General features: G+C 39.1%; 1 non-coding gene across 1 annotated transcript; it reads right to left on the bottom strand.

The window, feature by feature from the left end:
* Positions 1–4,425: 4,425 nt before the first annotated feature.
* Positions 4,426–4,499, bottom strand: trnan-guu. Its single transcript has one exon. It is a non-coding gene; the product is annotated as a tRNA-Asn (tRNA).
* Positions 4,500–5,130: the final 631 nt, after the last annotated feature.

Below are 5,130 nucleotides of genomic sequence, written 5' to 3'. Positions count from 1 at the left end.
CTTCCTCAGTTTGTTTGCCCAGTTGATTTCATACAAGGGACGCTTTTGGCGGATGGCTTAGAAGCTACCCAATCAGAGCATGTATTACGTATTAAATAAAACTCCTCAATGATATAAGATATGCTTCCCGCGCGGTGCTTGTTGCACTTTATCTCGCGGGGCTTCGGCATACTTAAAAGCACAAAAGCACGTATTGATTTTTTGATTGTTTGCTTTTCTCTCGCTCTCTCTCTGACATTCTCTGCTTCTGACACGCATTCTTTGAAGAGGAAGATATGTTTGCATTCTTTTAATTGTGAGAAAGAACTGTCATCTCTGTCTTGTCATGGAGCACAGTTTAAACTTTTGACTAAAGGGTGTTATTTCATGTCTAGAGGGCTCTAATAATGTTAACAGTGTGGGAGAGTTTATAAGGGCTTAAAATATATAAAAATAACTATACAAACATATGGTTTCATCTATCGCGGAGGGTTCTGGAATGCAACCCCCGCGATCGAGGAGGGATTACTGTATATGAGAAATTAAAGATAAGTCATTTGTATTTTGTACAAATGCAAGGTTAATTAAATTCAAAGGATCCACATGTTTAACATCCTTACTGAAAACTGAAAGTAAACAGTGCTGTGGTAACCTTGTTTGTTTGTTCATTTTTACAGACAAAGACTACATATATAGGGATCTGAATCACAGTACAAATGTGAGGTTTGGACCTTTTGATATGAGAAAATTTTGTTTTTTAGACCTGTTTAAATTTCAATTCAATACCCCTGCTCTAGTACCTCTGTATTTAACTTGCCGCCCTGCCAGGTAGCTTACAGTGCTGACTGCCCAAATATAATGACATAATTCTACAAAACAGAGGTGTTATCCTTGCCCATTATTATAGTTTGGAGCATCTTTGCTAATTTATGCAAAGAAAGCAACATAACCATCCAAGTAATGTGCAGTGTTAGTTTTTACAGTGATTTTTTGCAGCAAGCCATGAGCAAAGGTGTAGGTAGGGTAGTGTTTTCCAGCTAGTTTTCTGTGGTGGCAAACTTCTTACTGTAACCCAAAAAAGCAGTAAATCTCTTAGATGTAAAAACTGGCTAAAGGGGCAGCAAAAAGAAAAGCAGCTTGGAGATTGCCTTTTCTCAGACACAGCACTTAGTGAGCATTTTGGACTTGTTTTCCCAGCTGCTTTGTCCTTTTGCCCAGTCATACAGGTGGTCATCTCTCTGCCAGCCTCACTCCATGTGACCCGGGGTTAGAAGTCATTTTTATGCCTATTGGCCTGCGGTTCTGCAAAATTCAGTGGTGAACATGCACCCAGGAAGATGGACCCCAGACATGTCTTCTAACTGCTAAAGTGCTCTCAAGTGCCATGTCTCTAAAATGGCGATCACAGACCTGCTTTTACATCGGACTCTCCAGGTAGTTCTGTCCTGCTCAGACAGGTCTCGACCGAGTGTGTCTCTCTCAGGTCTCAGCCAGGGGCACTACACATTTATTTTCACGGCACACCATCGGTTTGCAGTTGCAGACGCCACCTCAACAGTTGAAAGTTCGAAGCAGTGTTTCTCAAAAACAATATAAATTGAACAGCATCATCAACTACATTTTCAGACCAGTCGTGAATTTTATAATTGTTTCTCTTAACACATGGTAACTAAAGTAGCTTTTTAGTAGTTGTTGTTGGTTCCCAACCCAATTGTTGTTAAGTAAGTGTTATCTAACTTGGCTGCCTCTTGCACAAACCTCAGTAACACACATGACTTGTTAAAAACTATGAAGGAGTGCCAATCCGTTCATCTTCCAAATGCAGATTCACAGAGACTATGGAAAGCTTTTTCAGACAAAATAAATAAATGCATTGTGACAATAACTAAATAAATACAATTGATATGCGAGCCTAAATAAGTGTCTGAATATGTTTGTGTTATGTTGTTTACTTAAATGACACTTTACACAACATGAACTATGGTTGTAGGTAGGTCATTTTCCCCCATTAAAGTTGAGAGGCATGGGTCTGTTCAATTTCAGTGTAGCATAATTGGAATCTGAATTAATGTCATTACTTGGCGACGGTTCATCTTTCAGCAGGACAACGACCCTAAAAGCACAGCCAAGATATCAAAGGAGTGGCTTCAGGACAACTCTGTGAATGTCCTTGAGTGGCCCAGACTTGAATCCGATTGAACATCTCTGGAGAGATCTTAAAATGGCTGTGCACCGACGCTTCCCATCCAACCTGATGGAGCTGGAGAGGTGCTACAAAGAGGAATGGGCGAAACTGGCCAAGGATAGGTGTGCCAAGCTTGTGGCATCATATTCAAAAAGACTTGAGGCTGAAATTGCTGCCAAAGGTGCATCGACAAAGTATTAAGCAAAGGCCGTGAATACTTATATACATGAGATTTCTCAGTTTTTTTTATTTTTAATAAATTTGCAAAAACCTCAAGCAAACTTTTTTCACGTTATTATGGGGTGTTGTGTGTAGAATTCTGAGGAAAAAAATTAATTTAATCCATTTTGGAATAAGGCTGTAACATAACAAAATGTGGAAAAAGTCATGCGCTGTACTTAAAATTGTTACCAAGCAGTCCACGTGCACTCTAAAAATCAATGTACTAAAGCAGCTTGTCAGAGCGAAGTCATTAAGGAAATAATTGTTGATTCTCAAAAGAATTAGCCACCTGAAGATTCCAGTAAGGAACGTAATTTATTTCAATCCCTAACAGGCTCTTTAACCATGAATAAGATAACACGTTTGAGAAATTCCAGTGGTTTCCTGCTTTTAAAAGGACTCTTGCTACATTTCTTTCTTTCTCTTTCTTGATCAATTATCCTGCTAGGTAGAACATTAGACGTTAATAAGTTCTGTTTTGCCCACATATTTTGGAACCTTTTCAAAGCCTAACCAATTTCATATGCGGAGAATCTGTCACAGAATGATAGTTCTTTGTCAAGCAATGGTTCTACAAGTAACCAGATAGAGAGGCCTGAAAGAATCGGGATTTTTAATAGTACAGTATTATATCTAAAAAGACCAGTGAGGTCGTGACGTACGTGCAAACAGTTATTTTTTTTTTCCCACTCTTTTATCGTTGTTGGAAAGGCCGCCATCTGCCTTACTACGTACACATCCTACAAACTAAAAGAACAAACTCCCCCTTAGAAACGTACTTTGTAGCCAACGATGACTGTCTTGTGAGGAGTTCAGGACACGCGGTGTTCACTCCGGAGTGTCGGTCAGAATACTGCTAAAGGATTCAGAGTATACCACACAGCAACTCAGAAAGAAATTCTTATTTGATGATATATAAAGAAGCATGCCTGTATCTGAATAGGTGTTTATGTGATCAACAATAAAGAGGAGACAGACAATTCGTTAGTGAATTATACAAAGTCCTCTAGATGTCAGTATTACCCTAATTTGTCGGCAGCATGAAATTTAAAGCAATAAAGTTTATCATTAAACAGTATCAAAGCTTAAAGTATCATGGTAAACTAGTAACAAATTATTGAAATAAATATTCCTGTATATAAATAAAACTGAGGCAGACATTCTTTATACGTAAACGACCAACGGTACACTTTAAACACCTCAACGGTGTAATGGTAATGCAGGTTAAATACAAATTAACTTACTTCTGGTCATCAAACGCACACTTTCTCATTGATTCGGGATACTACGGACTCTTAGTTATTACAAATTCACTATGCGTCCCTTGCTCTCGTCTTAACATCCCATAATACTGTACGTACGTGCACTCGTGCATTCTGGGAAGTGCTCCCCTAAATGTGAGACGGGCACCCTGACATACGGTGTGGCATTTCGGCAAGTGTTCCAATTTTGTTTTGCGCTCTTAAAAACATTAGGCGCATAATTATGTGTTTAAATTATTTTTTTTTCTTAATTTCTTATTAAATGTCACGTTTACGTCATATTACTATTCACAACTCCTCATCCAACTGAAGGACTAAAACAATCCATCCATCCATTCTCCAACCCGCTATATCCTAACTACAGGGCTGTAATTAAAATGTTCTCAATCGTCTATTTATGCTTCATTTGTAACATACTCATTAACTTGCTGGTTACGTGGGAGAGTATGTTATATCGTAAAGGTGCTGTATACGGTATATAGAGTGTTAGCAAATCTAAAGGCAGTGAGACGTTTGACGGATTACGTGAGCCAATCAAGAAATCAGCGAGATGTTTGACGTGGATTTGTGCAAATCGAGAAGCACTAACGTTCCCGAGCTTGAAAAGAAAGGCCCATCTCGCAGGTGCGCATGCGCTAAATTAAAAGCTGCTCCCGCGTCCGTGTGCGGCTGGCAACAAAGTTAAAAAATAAAAAAAAGTCAGTTCTCGTGAGAGGAATCAGCAACATGTTGGTTACAGACCCGCAGCTTTTTAGAATTTTGTAAGAAAACAGAACCCGTCCCTGGGTGGGCTCGAACCACCAACCTTTCGGTTAACAGCCGAACGCGCTAACCGATTGCGCCACAGAGACTAGGCGTGTCAAATGAATTTAAATATACGTGGACATGTGGATATCTCGATAGAGTCTTCTGGAAAAAAAGTAAAATTGTCCGGCTGTAAGAATTTCACATTTGCTGCACATTGCCGAAAGAGATTAAAATCAAGCCAGGAAGGAAGAGCTTGAAGATTACACGGGTGTTGTGGAAATCTACATAAATAAAATAGTCGCTTAAAGCATCTGAAGCGACTCGGGCGGGGTCGATGGTTATTATGTGCTTCCCTCAAGTCTACCATCGAACATAACCACCCATTGAAATGTGTCCACTGAAGGTTAACTATAATGGCATAGCGTTACCCCGGGATAAGGTTTACAGTGCAAATCAGTGAGGTTGAAATTAAGATTGTGCACTAAAGTTGTCAAACTGCAGTTTATTGGTACGAACAACATAAAATATGCTTACAACTTACCAAGACAATATTGCCTGCCCAATAAAATAATACGAATTTTAAAATTATTATCTGTAATATATCGCCTATACGAAAAGCTGAAACAGGGTGTCTGACGGGTGATTATGGAAAGTTAATGGAGGAATTTATTGAAAACAATCATTAAAATGCGCTACATAGCCTTATTCAGTGACACGACATTAGATGTATACAGG

The sequence above is a fragment of the Polypterus senegalus genome, chromosome 4, assembly GCF_016835505.1.
Source record: "Polypterus senegalus isolate Bchr_013 chromosome 4, ASM1683550v1, whole genome shotgun sequence".
NCBI lineage: Eukaryota > Metazoa > Chordata > Cladistia > Polypteriformes > Polypteridae > Polypterus > Polypterus senegalus.
This window is presented reverse-complemented; position numbering and strand designations above follow the sequence as displayed.